Below are 21,143 nucleotides of genomic sequence, written 5' to 3' on the forward strand. Positions count from 1 at the left end.
AAATTATGCCAGCTATATTTAGGTGCTGAAATATGCATTTAGGAGCCTAACAGTAGTCAGATTTGAAGCTGTTGATCTTCAGAGTATATATTTCTTACACATGCACTCATTGGCATAGGAATGTCTATGTAGATAATGGATTTTAAATGCACTCCATTGGCATAATGGAAAGGGGTGGGGGAAGCAACAAAAATAGCATTCAAATGTGGTTGAAAGAATGAAAGGTCTGATAGTTCAGAGTGCACAATCCATCTCGGAGGGCTAGAAGTTGTATGCCATTTTAAAAAGCTTACTATTTATTGACACACTTCCATCAGTCTGGAACAGCTTGAGTTTTTCCTGTCTTCTCATCAGTCTGGTAAAATGACTAATTTGAATCCTGGAGAATGTGCTTTACCTTCTCCCCTCTTCGTTACACTTGGTCTTGATTTCTGTCTATCTTAGGTTTTTATGCTTTCCAGTCTCAATTCTACCTGATTTATAGCTGGACTGTTTGTAACAGGGTGGTCTGTCCCCTTTAAGGACATGGGAGAAAGCTCATAAAGTTTACTGTTTATGATCTCTTCCAGATTAATCATTGGCCAATTGTTTTTTGTCCAGATTCTGTGTGCGTTGGACATTTGCAAACCACATGATGGCTGCATCCAGGTGAGATGAAAAAAGACAGAGCTGGGTGTCAACATATTGATGGCACTATCATTCTTATTACCTCCCAATCTCCCCTAGTGGCTTCCCAGGGACCCAAAAGGTCTAACAGTATAGTTCAGAGGTGGGAGGAGCAGTTTCCAAAATGTACTCTATGGGATTGCATTGGAAGGAAGGTACGGAACCTTTCCAAGGGTCAGCACTGGCATAGTCCTCAGTAATCTTAATAGTACTGTATGATTAGTGGAACTGCAGGCTACTGAAATGTCAGCAAGAATTGGTGTCAATCTATCACTCTGAGGGAAATGTTGAAGCCTGCAGTTAATGCTCTTCCCATGCCATAATTTGGTGAAGTCTGACTGGAAAATGAGGCAAACAGATGCTTTTATAGCTGATCTGGCATTGGGAAGGTAGATGCCTGCTGTCTTGTTTTATCATTAAGAGCCAGATTCTGACACCCTTATGCCAAAAGATTAACACTTTGTTCCACATGCAGTGCCATTGAAATCAACGGGACTATGCATGGGTAAACTGCTATGCAGTGCAAGTAAGGGTACTAGAATGTCTTTCTAAGGGTATATTGACTGAAAAATAAGATTGCTGGAGAGAGGGGAAGGGGAGACAGGAAGAGCAGACAGCTGATCTTTGAATGCTCCATGTATTTGTCTAATGAGAGTAATAAAGTTGGATGAGCCCGTCAGTTCAGGGTTGATGACTGCAGCGATTTCCAGGTATTCTGTTTTCTTTTGTGAGTCAATGTAAGTTGATGGCACATTGAAATTACTTTTTAAAGTGGATGAGTTGGGTGTGCAGTCTCATCAGCTATCTAACATATCAGGCAAAGACATCACAGGTTTAACTGAAGCCTCAGTCAATTTGTGATTCTTGCAGTAGACTATTTTGTTTCTTCTAAACCTGTTAATATGCTTGTTTTTAGATTTAGATGAAGGCTACTATTTATTTTATTTTATTTTTATTTTATTTTTCTGGTGATGCCTGAAATATGTTAGGTGTGTTTCAGACCAAAATGAAGGCATGGTCCCTGCCCTGAGGATCTTACAATAAAGAGGCAAAGGTTAGGATGAAGGAGTACAACGTATAGTAGAGTGTCCATGTAGTGCTTGGCTGTATCTTCAACTAGTAATGGTTAGTCGGCTAAATTTCCTTTGCAGCCCAGCAAAAGTGGATCTTTGAGAGGGACTTAAATACAGCAATGGTAGGGGCCTAGTTGATTAACTCAAGCCTCAGGGAGCAACATAAAGGAATTAATGAAGTGAGAAGTTGACAGATGGATGGATGAGGCAGGTGAAGGAATGGACGAGGAGAGGGATGTGGTTGTAGAGTATGAATCTATTAATATGTGAAAGGGCTTGAATGTAAATGTTGATATGAAAAATAAGTAATTTCAAATCTATTTACCATTAGGATGTCAAAATCTTAAGGGGTTGTGTTCAACATTCCATCCACAAAAGACCAGTTATTCTTACCTAACTGTAATGTATAGTCAGAGGGAGCTTTAGACATAGCTCTGATAGGTGAGCACATGGAGTATCACATTTCTGGAAGGAGCTCTGCTGAAAGGAGAAGCCATTAAATACTCAGAAGATGTTTGTGCTCTGAGCAGCCTTATCCAGTTCTCACTGAAGTGAATAGAAACTCTCCCCTGTACTTTAATGAGAGTTGGATCAGTTTTGTATTCCCAGAAGCAGTGGCAGGATGGTGGCAGTTGGAAGACTGATTTCTTGTTCTTACAGGGTGGAGGAGAAAACTGTGGGAAGAGAGAGAGAAGGGAAAGTCGAAGGGGTGAGTTGGAGAGGATGGAGATGGTGGCCATGACCTAGCAAATGGGGAAGGGTCCAAGATGGGTGGATCTGCTTGGTTGGCTTGATGGGGCATAATGGTAGCCAAGAAAAGTCACCATATAAAGCTGGTCTTCCTGATCACATTTTTACAATGTTACTTCAACTGTGATGTTTAGTTCTGCTGCTAGTGGTCTTGAATTTTCTGGATGTTATTTCTGCTAAAATCTGAATGGTTCCTCTAGCTGCTGTAATGGATGTGTCATATACTTGAAGGAATAGTATTGTCTTCCAGTGGAGCTATTAAAAAGAGTAACAAAGTGACACCAGTTTTGATGTGAGTCTGAATTGCAGATAGCAACAAAGAGATGGGCTGACAGGTGAAAATCCTTCTCCTTGATCTCACTGAGCTTGTCTTCAGTGCTTTTGGGTTTAAGATACCAAAATAGTTAATTTTGATGACATTTCTGTGGTCAAACTGAGAGCACTGACACCTAGCAGTTGCTCATTTGATGTGTAAGCAAGCATCTTTTTGCAGTGCATGTGTGGAATGGTGCAGTCCTGTTAATTAACTGTTGGCGTTTATTTTGGAAACTGTTAATGGCTTTGTCTGCACACTTATTCCCTACACTCAGAAATACTGCAAACTGTTATTGTGACCTTTTGTACTGAGTCACTACGACATGAAGCTGTTTCAGAAGGAGGTAGCATTTGGTACTCTGCCAAATTCCTCTGGATACCCAGCAGCTTCTGCCAAAGCCTCCAGACCATCTGCTCAGAGATGGGATGATGTTACTTGATGGCTGGAATCAGTAAGATGAGTAATTGGCATGCAGAAATATTTGAATTTGCCTATAACTACAGTGAGTACTAGTTACAACAAAGTAGGTGAGCTGCTTCGGTCCATTGTGACATTTCTATAATAGAATCCTAAAAGTTAGAGATGGAGAAGACTTGTTAATTCATCCAGTCATTTCTCTGAAAATGCAGGACTTGTCCCTACAATTCATTTTCTAGACTTTGGCGCAGTCTCGTTTTAAAAGCCACGAGAAATAGGGCTTCCATCATTGCACTTGGAAGATTGTTTCACAGGTTAACAGTTTTTTCACTGGAACTCTCTCCCCCTCTACTTTACAGCATAATTTTTTCTTAATTTTTTTCTCATTACTCTTATCTAGTCCTCAATGACATTTTTAAGGAAGTCACCCACTGTCGAACTACCTCTGGTGTAGCTCTACTAGTGGTAGCTCTGCTGGAAATGCCAGTGAAAATGGTTTCACTGCCATGTTTTGTGGACTGGCTGAGAAGAAGTGGAAAGATTTAGAGATGGTGTGGGGGTAGTGGAAGAGAAGTCAGAGATGGTTCCCAGGTTAATGGTCTAAGTGACTGGAAAGATGGTGGTATTGTCATCAGTGACAGGACTGACCAGTTTAGGAGGGATAGTCAGGAATTCAGTTTTGTCCATTTCAGGTTGAAGTTAACAGGGGATGCTGGAGAAACATCTGAGATGTGGTAGGGGGTGGTGGGAGACAGTTCAGGGTGGAGATGTGGGATTTGGTAGAAAGGTGAGTCATCTGCAATACAGATAGTAGCTGATGCTGTATGACCAAATGAGATAACCCAGAGAGAGTAAAGGGAAAAGAGGGTAGGGATGAGGGTTGGATCCCTCTTGGGAAAGGAAGGAGGAGGATTCCCTGAAAGAGATGCTGAAGGAACAATCAGAGGTAATAGGGAGAATAAAGGACAGAATCACTGATGTGCGTTGCCAGTGCAAGTGCCCCCTCCTGCAGTGTTGGGAAGGCAGGTCGCAATCCTGCCCTTAGAGATTTATGCCTGTTCTACAGTTGTGTACTCTAAAATGGGCCACATTTTTACTGCACAGTAAAAATAAAATAACCAGAAAGAATAATGAAAATTTCTTCAAATCATGAGGTTCTGAAATGCAACGTAGTTCATTTGAGTACCATCTTGTTGAGGTTAGCTCAGAGACTGACTAGTCATTACAACACGAGTTTCTCTGTTGGATGATGTAGCATATGAGTTGAAGATACTAATTTAGTAGAAAGAGTTAGGTGTGTGGTTCTAAATGAGTGTGGCTGCTCGTTTGTCATGGAAAGTGTGAATTCCATGCTCCTTTGTGTCAACTCTCAACTTTTACTGCAGACTCTATTTTTTAACTATAGTTTCATGATTTATGTCATTTTCACTGACGATTCTATGCCTTTCCTTAAAAATAATCATAACAAAATCACAGACCTATATTCCTAAAGGTTACACATAATGAACTGTACATGTAGTTGCTGGAGATTACTGTTCCTGAGTCTCCAGTCGCGGAGGTGTCATAACCACACCATTCCTAGAAATATGCTAAGTCAGTTTATAGTGGAACACAGACATTTTGTTCTGGGACAGTTTGCCTTACTCTCTTAGTACGTATGGAACTGGAAAAACATAAGATGCCAAAAGGAGATGGGGCGCAGGGTTCATAAAAAGGAGAAACCACCGCGAAGAAGGAGGAGCAATGGAAGACCTCACAGTGTTTTTGCACTTTTTAGACTCTTTTAAACAAAGCTGCTAAAAATTAAATGTTAAATATTAATTTTCCTAGGCAAAACAAACTATGTAAACTGCCTTTTGTTCTTTACTTTGGCACTGAGCTTCAAATAGAGCATACCATGCTGCCTTCTTAAACTAACCCAAAACAATTAGCGCTAATTGACTTTTAGGCTTTCGTAGCATTGGATTCTGTGCAAGTTCCCTGCTTCCAGTAATAAGAAAAGCTTAGTTATATGAAATATAATTTATGAGAGGAAAACCAAAATATGAAGACACACTTACTGAAGGTCCTACGTGGTTTTCACTTGGTAAAATATGTAACCTTAAACCAGCCATTAAAAGAGAGGGGAAAATAGTATTTGTGGCTTTCATGATATGTCTTTTTGGTTCTTGCATATTATAATGTATAAAAGTAACTCATATTTCAATGAGGAGCCATTTTAGAACGAATTAAGTTTATTATTAGCTGTCTAGCCTAGTTTGTTTGATTTGAACTGCAATTAGGGGGATGAGGGCATACTTGACATTTCTATTGAGGTAGAATGTCTAAAGCAATGCCAGTTTGGGATCCATTATAGGAAGCTAGTAAAATCCTCTCAGTATGCTTATGAACAAGAATAGCAACTTTTCATAAACTTACAAAGCATGTAACCGCGTTGGCCACATGTGCTCCATTTCTTTTTAATAATTCTTGTTGTAAAAATGCAATTTTAGGTTGTCATAGGTATGAGAAAATGCAATTTCCACATTCACGTTACACAGCAGTGTCCATTTGTATTCTCTCTCCTAAGGATTATCTGTCCACATGTATACAAAAGAGAGAAAGAATCCTATCTTCAGTTGACTCAGAGCCATGTTGGTAGCAGCATGATACTGAGAGGTTTTTTATTTCTGTGCCTGAATACATAATAAAGGAGAATGGAAGAGGAGGCCCACAGTGAGTGATTTTGCCCTGTGCGATCTTGGACAAGTCATTTAGACCCTGATCCAGCCCAGTATTTGTACACATGCATATATCTATCCCTATTCAAAAATAGAACAGGCATACTTGTGGCACCTTAGAGACTAACAAATTTATTTGAGCATAAGCTTTTGTGGTATGCAAGCTTCTTCAGATGCATAGAATGGAACATAGTAAAGAGATTATATACACATACAGAATGTGAAAAGGTGAAAGTAGCCATATCAACTTTAAGAGGCTAATTAATTAAGATGAGCAATTATCTGCAGGAGAAAAAAAGCTTTTGTGGTGATAATCAAGATGGCCCATTTCAGACAGTTGGCAAGATATGTGAGGCAATGACTTCAGTTGGATTTAAGCATGTACTTAATGATAATGTTAATCTTAATCTTAAATAAGTGCTCTGTTGAACTGAGGCCTTAACTTCTCTGGGCTTTCATTTCCTCATATGTAAAACATGGGTAATGATCCCTGCTCACCTTTCTGGAGTGCTTTGATGTCTAAAGATAAAAACTGTCTCCAGGTATAAAGTATTATTAATTATATGCAGCAAACAAACTGTATTTCTCCTCCTGGATTTCCCAGTGTCTCCTGTCTTCTATGAATGAGATTTTGCCATCCTTGCCTATGTTGAGTAGCATCTTTTTAGTAGTCCCAATGAAGTCAGTGGGACTAGGCATGGAGTAATGTACGACTCAAAGGGTTTCAGACTATGTCCCTGTGACAGGGTGCTGGCTAAGGAAATCAGAGCCAGGCCACTGTCATGCCAGCTCCAATCAAGAGCTGGCTGAGTAAGTCCAGGCCTGACTGGTGAACGGGGAACTGGCAGGAAAGAAGCCAGAGGGAAGAAGGAAAGGGAGGAGCATGGGGGGCGGGTATAGTAGGCACAGGAAAGCATTGCCTTCCCAAAGAGCCTGACATGTGCCCCCATGCTCCACCCCTAAGCCCCATCCTGCCTGCTGTTCCCTGCAGTGCACCCCTGCAGCCATGCCACCCAGCCTCCCGGTGCTGGGGCCACACTGCCTGCCCAGCGCTGGGGCCGGGGCTGCTCCAACTGCGCCACCTGCCTGGGGCTGGAGGCGCTCTGGCCAAGCCACCTGTCCAACACTAGGGCTGGCATCTCGGTTGGGGGATGCCTTCAGGGGAAACTGGGGAATGCTGGCTGGGGTTCGGGCCCAGCGGCGTGGTCCGGGGAGGCTAGGGGTAGGGGGTGAGGGTTGGGGGCGCTAACCTGGGGCAGGGGCCAGTGGTCCCAGTGGGGGCTGGGCTCTGGTGGGTGTGGAAGGGGTGGGGCTGGGGGAGGCTAGCTTCCCCAAGCCAGGAGTTGACCCACTGGCCATGGGGAGGAGCCAGAGAATTAGAGGGAGTTGTGAGCTCTTCTCTGCTGGCTGCAGGAGCTAGCAGTCCTTGAGGCTGTAATACTGAAGCTGTTTGTAGCTAGAAGGTGGTGGGAAAGTGTATTGTGAATAAAGAGCATGGGTGACTGCACCAATGCAGAGGGCTCTGTCTGGTTTGTGGGTGCAGCAGGGGCAGAAGCCTGGGGGCCACACAATGCTCTCTGGCAGTCCCAAATGTCCCTTTCTTTTATATTATAAGATCTTTGGGGGCAGGGACTATTTATTTCCAAGTTTTATGATATGGACACCTGTCCACTAGGAACTGGGATTTCGCACAGAAGCAATCAAATGGCGGCTAAGCATCTATGTAGCATAAAGTAATACCTCATGGAAACGTGAAGCAATTTTTCCTGTTAATTTAACACTAAATTAAAGTAGGAGGCGTATCTTCATACAACAGGGCAACACAGTGAAAGAAATAAAGTGGGCCAGATTTTCTAGTTAGTTGCTGGCCTCTATGTACCTTTGTGACCCAGCCACAAATATCCAGCAGAGGATTATTGTGGCATGGGGAACTCCCTCTTGGTGCACCTGTGCTGTAACTGGGTCTTCTAGCGTATGGAGCAGAGAGAGGGTGTGGTGGAGCTCTCATGCACCATGGCAATTCTCAATCGCCAGGGGTCCATTAGGGATTCTCAGCTGCTGGCGGAAGTTAAAGCTGTCAAGCAGTAGCTCTAAAAGACTTTGGGCCAGGGATTGTGCAGGAGAGAACCCAGCCCAATATCTGAAATGATGAATATGTGACTAGGATGTTATTCTGTAAGTTAGTGATTCGATGGCTGTATCTATTGCTCATTCATCAGTATTAGTCAGACTCTTTCTATATTGCTGCCCATCCTCATTTCTGGATTGATATGAGCTACAAGGTGTTTAGGGCATATAGCTGAGCAAACTAGATATTAGGCTGAATCTTAAGGCATGGCTGAATTGCAGAGAGATGTGTCCAAAGATGGCCTGAAGCTCGCTCACCTATGCAAACTTCTGGTCCTACTACAGCTCTATCCCCATGCTGCGTTTGAAGTAGCCCTCAGCCTTCTCTAACTTACACTGGCTGCAAACAGCTACAAGGGACTGAAAATTCAGCCAAGGATTAGTGTGGCAGGGGTTGTTTTGTCCACCCCCTTTTCCCTTGCTGTGCTGACAGCAGGAGTGGTATTAGAGCTCCTTCAGGGGCTCCATGCTAGAAGATCACACTTTCACCTGGGTATTCAAGTAATGGGCACCCCATGTTAGGACACATTTGGACAATTGGAGAGAGGAGAGCAACAAACATGATAAAAGATTTTAAAAACCTGACCTATGAGAAAAGGTTTAAAAAAAGGCCTTGGCATGTTTAGTCTTGAGAAAAGAAGCCTGACAGGGGACCGGATAAGAGTCTCCAGATATATTAAGGGCTGTTATAAAGAGAAATGTGTTCAATTGATCCCCATGTCCACTGAAGGTAGGACAAAAAATTAATGGGCTTAACGTGCAGCAAAGGAGGTTTAGGTAGATAGCAGGAAAAACTTTTAACTAAGCACTGGAATGGACTTCCTAGGGAGGTTGTGGAATCCCCATCATTGGAGATTTTTAAGAAAAGATTGGACAAACACCTGTCAGAAATGGTCTAGATTTACTTGGTCCTGCCTCAGCCTAGACTAAATGACCTCTTGGGGTCCCTGCCAGCCCTACATTTCTATGATTTGTGATCAGGGCTGGCTCCAGCTTTTTTGCCACCCCAAGCGGCGGGAGAAAAAACCCAAAACCAAACAAACTCGATTGAGCTCCCGCTGAAGTGCCACCAAAGAAGAAGAGTATATGTGCCACCTGTGTATATGTTGAAGAATGAGGAGTTGAAACATACTTTCCTATAGGACAATGGACGAAGCTGGTAAGCTGAGAACATTTATAAAGTGGCCACAGTGTTGTATTAAAGTCTGAATTTTGAATATGAAATTTAAGCGAACTGGTCTGACTTCAGAACACAAATAGCAAGATTTATCTGAATTTTTGTAGCACACCCAGTAAATTAGGGTTCTTAAGCACTGTTAATTATTTTCCTGTTGTTTAGCAACTATCAGTTTGTTTCCTAGCTGACTGGAGAATCCCAAAAGTATTCCTACTTTCTATAGCCACACAATTTTGATGGAAAAAGGACCGAATACTCCCATGCACAATCACTGTAAATTCCTGCTTGCATTCCTTCACCTAAGTCCACACCGTCAAGTCTGTCTGGTATTTTTAAGGTACCTGCTGTCACTCTTATCTCAATGCCAAGAGAGGCTGGAAGTATTTGGGTCTTCATATAATACCTCATTCTTAATGCATGCTGCTAGCTGTACTTTTTCTTGGTCCTGAACTTCAGATGGGATGACCAATATTTTACTATTTATTTATTGGTTTGCTGTCTGGAGGGAAACCAGACCATCCGGAATATGCAGCCCAGGTAATTTGAGGATTCAATTTTCCATAAACAGAATTATGTTTAGAGTTGCTACTTCAAGAGTATTCCCAGCTTTGCTTTGCCTTGCTTTTCTTTATTGCTTTTCCTGGGTTTTCTAAATGACTGAATCCTTCCCCTAAGGGCTTCAGAAATTTTAGCTTGTATGTCACTTTCAGTCTCCATTTCAGTACTATCTACTCATTTTCAGTTTGCAAGTTTTAGTCTGTGTTCAATTTTCCTCAAGTGCAGGAAGCTTTCCAGAGCCCATCTGGTTCTCTTGAGATATTATTTATTATTTGTAATCCTGTAGTGCCTAGTAGTTCTTGTCTTGGACCAGTACCCAATTTGGACCAGGAGCTGTGCAAATACAGAACAAAAAAAAAGGTCTCTGCCCCAAAGAGCTTACAATCTAACTATAAGGTATTGCAGTTCATCTGTAGCCATTCCTTAAGAATGGCTTGTCTGCTGGATTTTGAGTCAAAGTTTTCCAAACAACTGAAGATAAATGCTTGGAATGGAGGTGCCAAACTGGCCTTCACTATAGCATTGATTCACTGCCAGAGCTCTCTTTAGTAAGTGTCCGATGAGGTTAAGAGTGAAGAAATGGTGTGAAATCATGGTCCTATTGAAGTTACTTGCAAAACTCCTACTGACTTCAACAGAGCCAGGATTTCATTCACAGTATTTTAACAGTACAGAAATGCTACATGGGGGATAGTTTTTAATATAGAGCAGCAGTGGTGGGTCCTTGCCCTTCAAATGTGTTCAGTTTTAAGTATTTTTTCCAGTAACTTTAGGGCATTTGGGGAGATGGCATAGGATTTCGTTTTATGTCTGGAAAATGCCTCGCCTTTGTGGGCACTATGAGAAATAAAAAATCATCTCTCTTCAGTTGCTGTTTGGGAAAAGCCAACACGATGCAAACAGGATCAGACCCACAGTGAAGTCAGTGGCAAAACTCCCTTTGACTTCACGAGGGGGCTGGACTGTGTCCTGTATCATCCTGGGAGACATTTGTCTTCTGTTTTAAAAATAAAATAAAAAAAATGAATGACAAGAATGATGAATAGCATGAGTTTTAAAAATGCTTTGTGGTTCAAATGGGGCCTGCTCAAAACCCCACTAAAGTCAATGGAAAGCACATGTTCAGCTTTTCCTTGGTTTGTCTAAAATTGTGTATATATTTAATTTTTTAGCAGTTTTTATACCAATTCATTAATTAGTGCCCTTGGAATGCATTTTCAGCCAAAGGCAATACCGGTGCTATAATTTAGCACTATCTCTCATGTATTCTGCTCTTTGTTACTAATATACTGAGAGCACATAGCAACTAGGAAAACTTTTATTCATATCCCACTAATGTGTCTGTATTTTCTTCCACAACACCCTCCCTGAACTAATTCATACAGCTACTACCCCTCTTGGCCTTCAGATACTGCTGCTATGTTGTCCACAATAAATAGCCAACAAATTATGAAAGCACTTCAGGGCCAGGACTGTCTTTCTGTGGCTTGTACAGAATCAAGCATAACAGAGCCCTGAGCCTGAAGAGGATATCTGGGTGTTACTGCTCTACAAAGAAAATAGTATGGGTGATATATAACTTTACCAGTTCTTTGATCCTTTCAGAAATTCAGATCTGTGCTTTTACGGCCCGTAGCAGAGCGAGAGGGAATTCTGTAACTGATAAAATATGTTGTGGATATGAAATGTAATGGAGGAAAAGGTGACTATTGTAAAACATTTGCCCCAAACGAAAGAGAATGGAGGGCCTGAGCATTAGGTGTTGGAGCACAAAAACCCTTTATGTGAATTGTTCAAATCCAGCCCAAGGTCAGAAATGACTTTTCATTTGTTTCTACCTGATGGCCATTTGGTAGCTCATGTGAACTAACTTTGATGACCTCCTTCCAGTTCCCAGTAGGCAAGGGTCTAATACACAACAGTGGGCTGTTGAAAGGCTAAGGACTGATTGAATATGGTGGGTTAGTTACCCTCTTACACCGAGAGGCATCTCAGTCTGTGTTGAGAGAGGTTGGTATGGCAATGTGGAGAGGTTGGTTCTTTCTGCTGTCCAAGTTGTATCAGATCTCTGGATAACAAGAAAATAAAAACAAGTTTCTAGGGCTTTCAAAAAAGCAGCTTTCACAAGCACTAAACTCTTGTGAAATTATAAGGAAACCCCTCCAAATCCCCCAGAAACATTATGAGTAGCATTGAAAAAGAAAAAGGGATGATTAATATGCCCATCATAATGCAAAAGGCATAGAGAATACAGCCTCCTGAGAAATTGATTGCTTACAATTTTCAAAAGAACTTGCTAGAAGCCACAATGTGTTTTGGAAGGAACAGGGATCATATTTCAGCCTTGGATTTTAGACACACATTGTGACACCCTGTGGCAGACATGCCAGGAACTTCATTCCATAAATCACATTTCTTGAAAAGGAGGCCTCTGTGCTCAGTAGTAGCAGCAGCAGTATTTGTTTCTTCTTTTTCTTGGCTGCCTCACTTGGAAGTGATGTAAAGATTTAACCCTCGTCAGGAGAACCTGCAGAGACATAATGTAGTATGTGAGAGCTCCAACTTTTGCCTTGTTAAATGAATCTTAGTCCATATAAACACCCCCTGGAAAAAAAATAAACGCTGATGGTGCTGCAAAATGGGTGTGCTGTTTTCATTTAGTTTTTTGGCAGCATTTTTAACAAGAACATTTTTGTGACTCTCAAACCAGACCCATCATCTTGGATGGACGACAGTGGCAATAAAAACATCACACATTTTATTCCAAATGCAGGTTTTGTTAGAAACGTCTTACCAGATAAGGAGAAATAATGGACAAGAATATTTATTCCTTTGCTCAGAAATGAGTGAGTTCTAAATCAGGATTCTGTCTTTACCTGCACCCTTGTTTAAGTTCTTGGGTTCCTGGGTTTGTTTTTCATTGTATGCCCCTTTCCTCAAAGTGGTGCTTTTCCTTTTCTTTAATTGTGTTATAGAACTCTTTGGAACTAGACACATTCTTTACCTGGCCTTTTTGTTCTGAAGTGTCTGAAGTTTAGTATGTTTTTTCCTCACAAGCTGAAAATGTTTCTCCATTCTTTTGTGTTTGTATTTAAACCATGTGAGCTGTGGCAACCAATGGAATACTCCTGTGTTTAAAGTTACACATGTGCGTAATTAAGTGCTATGCTGGAATAGGGGATATATGCCCCGTTAACCTAATGTAGAGCACTGCCACATCACTGGTTCTTTTATGAAAGAGAATGATGATCTCACCACAGGGTGGCATCTAGAATGGCAGTTATAGTATAGTGTCTGCAGAGGAAAGTGCTTTCAGTCAGCCACTGAGAATTAAAAAAGCTCTTTGCTGTCAGATACGTTTTCGATCAAAGTTCATTTTGAATCACATTCTTCAAGTATTTTAAAGAAATCAAGTACAACTGCTGATGACATTGCTTATTAAATAAAGTGGAATCCTTTAAATGCATCATTCAAATGTATAGTGAAGTGAGAGATCATGTAAGGTGCTGGATTGACAGTCTGACAATTGAAAGCCTCTGTTTATTTGTGGAACAGCACAGGCAGCTGCAGGTTAAACTGCCCTGCATTTCTGCAGCAATGTGTTTCACCTGGGACTGGAGATCCATCATATAGGAGAGTGCAGCCGTTCAGTTTCCGTACCTATTCATTCCCTGGCCGCCCTTGAGAAAGATCATCAGGGGTGTCAATTTGTACCAATTTTGCTGCCCCACGATGTTGCTATCTGTCCGCTAGAAACTGCAATGTGAGACTGCAAACTTATTGAATGATGTAGGCATGACCTGGAATATAACATCGTTTGACTATTGACCTGGACTGGATTCAAAGGGTATGTCTATGCAGTAACTGGGAGGTGTCATTCCCTCTGTGGGAACAACATACAAGTGCTAGCTCTGCTTGAGAGAACACCTAAAAATAGCGATACACAGTGGTGTCCAGATTTTGGGCAGCTCTTCGGCCCATAGGGCAGTCTTGGGAGGCTGCTAAAGTATGCCACAGGCCTCCTCTTCCCCTGGGGAAGCCCAGGAACAGGAGGGCATAAAGATGTGCCCCTCTCCCCAGGTGCTGGGACTTCTGTGCTGCACCACTTAGAGGTACAACACATCATATCACCTAGTATCTCTACCAATCCCTACAACCATTTGGTCTCTTGAATTATGTCTCATTTCCCCCACAAATGGCTGTCTTCACGCTCTGCGACATCAGGCCAAGAAATACATCTTTTTAACGTTTAAAGTAACATCGACCAGAAATTGTGGAAATCTTGATGTTGTAGCTGCCTCAGGCAGACCCAAACCATGTTTGTGTTATATTGTTTGATAACAAAGAGCAGAGCATGGAAATGAAAGGCAGCTTCCATGCAACAGGTGTGCTTACAACCTTGTCCCCCACTTTCTGTGTTTTAAACACAAGTATGCCGGCACTAAGACCCTGGCCACATTGGGGCTAATTCCCCTTTCCAGCAATCAGTAGCCTGCCATTATTGTAGCGTAATTGGTATATAATACTAGTGCAGACAAGGAAAGATGCAATTTGTGCTTAAGACAGCTTCAGCAAGAAATTATCTCTGTGGGTACAAATCTCATCTCTCTTTGTCCGCATTAGGATTTTGCGCTAGTACATCTGCATGGCGGCTGGAATTGAAGCAAATACCTTGTTGTAGTCGAGACTTAACCCTCCAAATTCTACCTCTTTCTGCACAGAAACCCCGAGGCCAGCCCTTCCAAAAGCCATCCCAATAATATTTTGCACTTCTCACCGTTCACCCATTTCTTCATATGTTAATGACCGAATAACTGTGTTGTAAATTTGATTGCTATGACAAACAAAAGGAAAGAAATGAAAAGTGTTGTTTTGCTGAGCATTACTTGGTGACGTGCAGTCTCAAGGCACTCAGTGAGTTAACTCTGCATTATGATATCATTTCTGAGCTACAAGTCTGCCTCTTTGTGAATGCCACCCACACAAAAAGAGAGAACTGGCAAGCAGCAACATGTATAAGACACCTAGACACACCTATTGAAGCAATGCTTTGCCTGATATAGTATTTGACATTCATTTAGCCTTTGCCTATTCAGTGGAAAAAAGCAAACAGGTATTGTAGAGTTTGTTTTCAAATTTTATTTGTGAAACACCATAGACATTCTGTGAATTGCAATGCATGCACTATCATGGAAAGAGCATCTTCGTAGCACATTTTCCTGCAGGTTCCTAACTGCGTACAATACATCATTCTGCATACTAGGCTTCTGGTGGAAACAGCTGTTGCATGTATATGCTATGCTGAGCTGCTTGCAGCATTTGTGTTTTGCCCAAGTGTTTTGATTTAATGTTTCTTTACTTATACTATGCTTCGTTTTATTTGCTGAGCAGTGGAAGATGTGACAGTGGTTTTCAATGCAAGTTCCAGATGGAAGGCTCTTATAGCAAAGGCTGGTATGAGCACAGTACTGGGAGCCAGGAACTACCAAATTCTAGTTCTGACACTGTAGCCAATTTGCTGCATGGCCTCAGAAAAATCACAACCCCAGTGTCTGTTTCCTGATCTGTCAAATAGGAATAAGGGCTGGTCTATGCTGGAATTTTGCATTGCCATAGCTAGGTCTCTCAGGAGTGGAAAAATCAACCTAACTTCCAGTGTAGACAGTGCTAGGGCGATGGAAGAATTTTTCTGTTGACCTGGCTACCACCTCGTGGGAGGAGTTCTCCCATTGCTGTTGTTAATCCACCTCTCCATTGCTGTACTGCACGTCTACACCGAAGTGTTGCAGCGGCACAGCTGCAGCTCTGCCACGTTTAGTGGTTGAAGTGTAGACATACCCTAAGACTAACCTACCTCACAAGGATGTTGGATGATGTAATGGAAGAAGAAAAGTACTCCAGAAGTGCTAAGTGCTATAGTTATATTATTCTGTAGACATCACAATGTAGAGGGTGAACAGTATTTTGGAAAGCAATGACTGGGATATAGAGTCATGGCAGATAACCAGCTGAACATGAGCTACAATTGTGATGCGGTAACTAAGAGAGCAAATGCAGTTCTTGGGTGTATAAGCAGGGGAATATCAATCAGAAGTAGAGAGGAGATATTTCTTCTTTATATAGTCTTAGTGAGACCATTACTGGAATACTATGTCCAGCTCTGGTGTCATGTTAAAAGGGTATTGAGAAATTGGAAAGGATTCAGAAAAGAGCTACAAGGATGATTTGGCGTCTGCAAGCCTACCTTACAATGAGAACTAAAGAAGTTCAGTATATTTTACTTACCTGAGACAAAGTTGATTTGATCATGGTCAATGAGTCTACACAGGGAAGAGATTTCTGATTATAATGGGATCTTTAATCAAGCAGACTGAGGCATAACAAGATCCAAAGGCCGAAGCTAGACAAGTACAAACCAAACATGCCAAACCCATGAAAAATGCAGAAATTGGGATTATTTTTGGCTTAATTGGCTTATGAGTTGCTTGTTGGCTAGTTTTTGGCTTGTAGCTTGTTCCTTCTTTGGCTTGTTGTAACTTGTTGCTTCTTTTTGTTTTTGATCGGCTCCCGGCAAGCAGGGGTAAGGAGGGGGAGAGAGTCAGGGGTACACAGCTGGCGGGATCTAGTCACGTAGAGTGTTGGAGTTCTTAGAGACTGGCTTGTTTTGGCCTTGTTTTGAAATGAGATTAGCTTGATTTTTGGCTTATTGTGAAAGTCAGGCTGCTTATTTACTGCGTGAAAGTTGGCAACCGTGGTACGGACTAAAAATAAGGTGCACATTTTTAACAGTAAGGTTAATTAACCAATGGGACAATTTTCCTAGCCATGTTGTGGATTCTCCATTGCTTGAAGTGTTTAAATTGAGACTAGATATCTTTCTAAAAGATCTCTCCTACCTCACCCAGAAGTTATGGGCTGAATGCAGTAGTTAATGTGAAAATCTATGTCTCGGGTTATGCTGGAGGACGCACTACGTGATCAAAATGGCCCTTCTGACTTCAGTGGTTTAGATAATGGCATAGAGAGTTCACTTATAAAGTTTGTGGATGATACCAAGCTGGGAGGGATTGCGAGTGCTTTGGAGGATAGGATTAAAATTCAAAATGATCTGGACAAACTGGAGAAATGATTTGAAGTAAATAGGATGAAATTAAATAAGGACAAATGCAAAGTGCTCCACTTTGGGAAGGAACAATAAATTGCACACACACAAAATGGGAAATGACTTCCTAGGAAGGAGTACTGCAGAAAGGGAACTGGGAGTCATAGTGGATCACAAGTTAAATATGAGTGAACAGTGTAACACTGTTGCAAAAAAAAGCAAATATCATTCTGGGATGTATTAGCAGGAGTAATGTAAGTAAGACACGAGAAGTAATTCTTCCACTCTACTCCATGCTGATTAGGCCTCAACTGGAGTATTGTGTCCAGTTCTTGGCACTACATTTCAGGAAAGATGTGGACAAATTGGAGAAAGTCCAGATAAGAGCAACAAAAATAATTAAAGGTCTAGAAAACAAGACCTATGAGAGAAGATTGAAAAAACTGGGTTTGTTTAGTCTGGAGAAGAGAAGACTGAGAGGGGACATAACAGTTTTCAAGTACATAAAAGGTTGTTACAAGGAGGAGGGAGAAGTATTGTTCTCCTTAACCTCTGATGATAGAACAAGAAGGAATGGACTTAAATTGTAGGAAGGCAGTTCAGGTTGGACCTTAGGAAAAACTTCCTACCATCAGGGTGGTTAAGCATTGGAATAAATTACCTAGGGAGGTTGTCCATCTCCATCATTGGAGATTTTTAAGAGCAGGTTGGACAAACACCTGTCAGGGATGGTCTAGATAATACTTAGTCCTCCCATGAGTGCAGGGGACTGGACTATGAAAATCGATGGAATAGTATGTTTTAGATGTTATACTGAAATACCATCTACCATAGTGGTTTGATTATTTTTTGAGGGTCTAATTAAATCCCCCTACATGTAGAAAATGTGTAAATCAGTGTTTAGGGTGAAAAATAAAATAAACTTTTCAAATTATCTGTGGTGATCTTCCTTCCCTACCCATTTCCCCCAACAAACTTGCTGTGAAATTAAATTGCCTCAATTTAGAAGGCATTAAATACAAGCTTTTCTAGACTTTTTTGCAATCCTTTGGTTCCATCTTTTACATGTCAGGTTGGGTGTCTTTATGGTATCATGCCAGGTGGTAGTTTGCCAGGGAATACCATAGATGAAATTGTATAGTGTAATATACTCCAGAACTTCATTCTACTCACTTTCTGCTCACTTAAAATAGTATTTGCAGTCACGGAAAGTGGAGTTTTATTATGAAAATGAGAAAAATTATCCATGTGTTTAAGTATTTGAAGAAAGCAAAATGATTTAATGATTGCTACTGCAGGTTCTTTAGGGGGCAAATGTTTTATTTCCCCAACTGTCTATGTAGTGCCATGTCATATACAATTCTTTTAAAGGCCAGATCTTGGCCTCCACCATGGCTGCTATAATGTATGCTTCACTGACCCGTACAGGCTTCCCTCAGCATGAGGGAATTCTCCAGGTGGCACAGGAGCTCCTTCACTGCTTACCACCTCATTCTCCAGCAATCACTAGCTACCAGAATGGCCTTCTGGAGGTGCAAACAGCTTAAGGATTGGTTAGGGTAGCTCTGAGCAGGATTGAAAATGTCTAAAAGTATCATTCTGTAGATTGTTGACTGAAAATCGTGACTCGTTCATTATAGAAATCTAGCTATTATATTAACCTTTGATATAATCACTGTTCCTTCTGTTGGTTTCCCTCTTCTAGGGGTGATTATCACCTTGATGAGCCTTGGTCTATATTTTTGGTTTTCCTATAGGAACCCCCCCAAAAAAGAAAATGCTATTTAAAATGGGTCACTTTTCTCTGTTACTAATGACAGCAGTGAGTGAATGTATACATGAGCTGTGAATTGTCACACTTAATTGGGTTGTAAATGAATGATCCATGTTTTAATACTCTGGCAGATAAGAAATTGCTTTCTGGAAATCTATATGGTGGTTCTTGCATTTCCCAGGATGAAGATTCTTAAGTTTATTTCTTCTCCCAAATGGTACTGAGTAATCCTTCAACACTTTTCCCCTCTGACTAGACTAGTCAGACTTACTCTTGCTAAATTGGAGAGGGTCCAGAGAAGAGCAACAAGAATGATTAAAGGTCTTGAGAACATGACCTATGAAGGAAGGCTGAAGGAATTGGGTTTGTTTAGTTTGGAAAAGAGAAGACTGAGAGGGGACATGATAGCAGTTTTCAGGTATCTAAAAGGGTGTCATCAGGAGGAGGGAGAAAACTTGTTCACCTTAGCCTCCAATGATAGAACAAGAAGAAATGGGCTTAAACTGCAGCAAGGGAGATTTAGGTTGGACATTAGGAAAAAGTTCCTAACTGTCAGGGTAGTTAAACACTGGAATAGATTGCCTAGGGAAGTTGTGGAATCTCCATCTCTGGAGATATTTAAGAGTAGGTTAGATAAATGTCTATTAGGGATGGTCTAGACAATATTTGGTCCTGCCATGAGGGCAGGGGACTGGACTTGATGACCTCTCGAGGTCCCTTCCAGTCCTGAAGTCTATGAGTCTATGCTTAAAACATATTATTGAACATATTATAGGGGACATTGCTATTTGCTAACTGTAAGTGTCAAACAAGTATTTTGTCTCAAGTATTTTGACTTAAACTTGGGGGGGAGGGAGAAAGGGGAGGGATCAATACGATCAAGTCAAAAGCAAGTTCTCACAGATAATGAACTAGTACACTGGTAGTGAATATATGAAAATGAGTCTCTGACTTAGAATCAGGCTTAAAAGCCAAGGTCTTAGAAGGTTATCTAATCCAATGCTGGATTGTTCCTCACTGCATAGAGAAGAACCTCAGAAATGCACCCTATATTATGAAATCATGAGCCAAATCCCACTGAAGAAGACGACAGACTTTCAAAAACTGACGAAGTTTGAAATAAATTAAAATTTTCTACCAAAAAAAAATCATTTTGGGAAAAAGAGGCCATTTTCTGCTGAAAAATGTTTGAAGGAATTTTTTTTCTCCTGCTCTACCTCTACCTCCCAAAGGAATGAGCTGCACAGCTGTGAGAGAAGAATTTACCTTGAAGAATCTTTCTTGAGGGTGTGCAAGCCAGCAAGGCTTGACTCTGATCACAGGTCGATGTTCAGAGTTGGCAACTGGAACAAGGTATCTTTCTATTTTGTCAACAAAGCACATTTGATATGGAAGCCCATAATGGCATTGTTAGAGTGAGATCTCAGGAAAGAGCTACATATTGAGCAGGGAGGATAGCTATTGGAGCAGATGGGCACTGAGGTACATGAGGAATCTCAAAATGTACATTTAGGAATGTACAGCTTTTTTGTTTTGCTAGAGCAGATATTATATTTGTCTTATACAAGTATAGGCCATTTTTAAAATTGCTTTTTGCTAACCTGCTTCACTGAGTATACCCAGTAAATTATTTAATAAAACAAGCCTTTATTTTGTTATTCTTATACCCACTGTCCCTCCTCCATTTTTCAAGCTTGTACTCACTGCAAAATGAGTTTGCAAAGTGAGCAGTGTCTTCCATTTCTGCTGACAAACAGTACAACAATTCTTGAGCACTGCAGTTTCCTCATTACTTTTTTTTGTAGGTCAGCACTGTAACTTTTTACATATAAAAAAAAATGACAGTCCAATGTAATATATTGATAGCTGACTTTGCCTTACAAACTTAAATCTTCCCTTGCAGGGACAATACCGACTTGAATGGTTTGAAATTGACTAATTAAAAACAAAACAAACTGGGAGTGCTCTATAAATAGTGGTATATCCTGATTTTTTGTTAAATTATATTCTTTTAAATATTTTTTCCTGCTCCCTTCTTAATGTTTATGGGGGGTGGGATGGTTTCAGAAGGGGAAGAACTAACTAAAATCTGGATCCTGCAAAGAAAAACACACAGGAATAACCTTAGTCACATGCTTAAATATTGGTAGGACTAGACCTTTAGCTCATTGGAGAATCTATGCAGGTGTAGGTACACTACAGAGTACCTACACCTGCAATCCTGGCATAGTACAGTCCTTGCAGGGTCCCAGAGCTCAGGCTTCAGCCTGAGCCTGAACTCTACACAGCAATTTTCCAGCCTGAGCCCCGTTAGCCTGAGTCAGCTGACCTTGGTCAGCTGCAGGTCTTTTATCCCTGTGTAGACATACCCTGAGTACCTCAGTTCCCCACCTGTACAATGAGGTAACAGCACTTTCCAATCTAACAGGGAGAGTTTTAAAGATTGTTGATTGCTCTGATACT

The 21,143-nt window shown here is 41.2% G+C and overlaps 1 protein-coding gene across 1 annotated transcript in view; it reads left to right on the top strand.

The window, feature by feature from the left end:
* The first annotated feature begins 625 nt into the window (after positions 1-625).
* The window catches only part of FGFR2 (fibroblast growth factor receptor 2), a 135,800-nt gene continuing 115,282 nt past the window's right edge, over positions 626-21,143 (top strand). The window contains exon 1 of the mRNA XM_050958964.1: positions 626-648. The gene's annotated coding sequence lies outside the window, so the exon portion shown is untranslated. The remainder of the gene's footprint in view (positions 649-21,143) is intronic.

Source organism: Gopherus flavomarginatus, chromosome 6 (assembly GCF_025201925.1).
Source record: "Gopherus flavomarginatus isolate rGopFla2 chromosome 6, rGopFla2.mat.asm, whole genome shotgun sequence".
Classification (NCBI taxonomy): domain Eukaryota; kingdom Metazoa; phylum Chordata; order Testudines; family Testudinidae; genus Gopherus; species Gopherus flavomarginatus.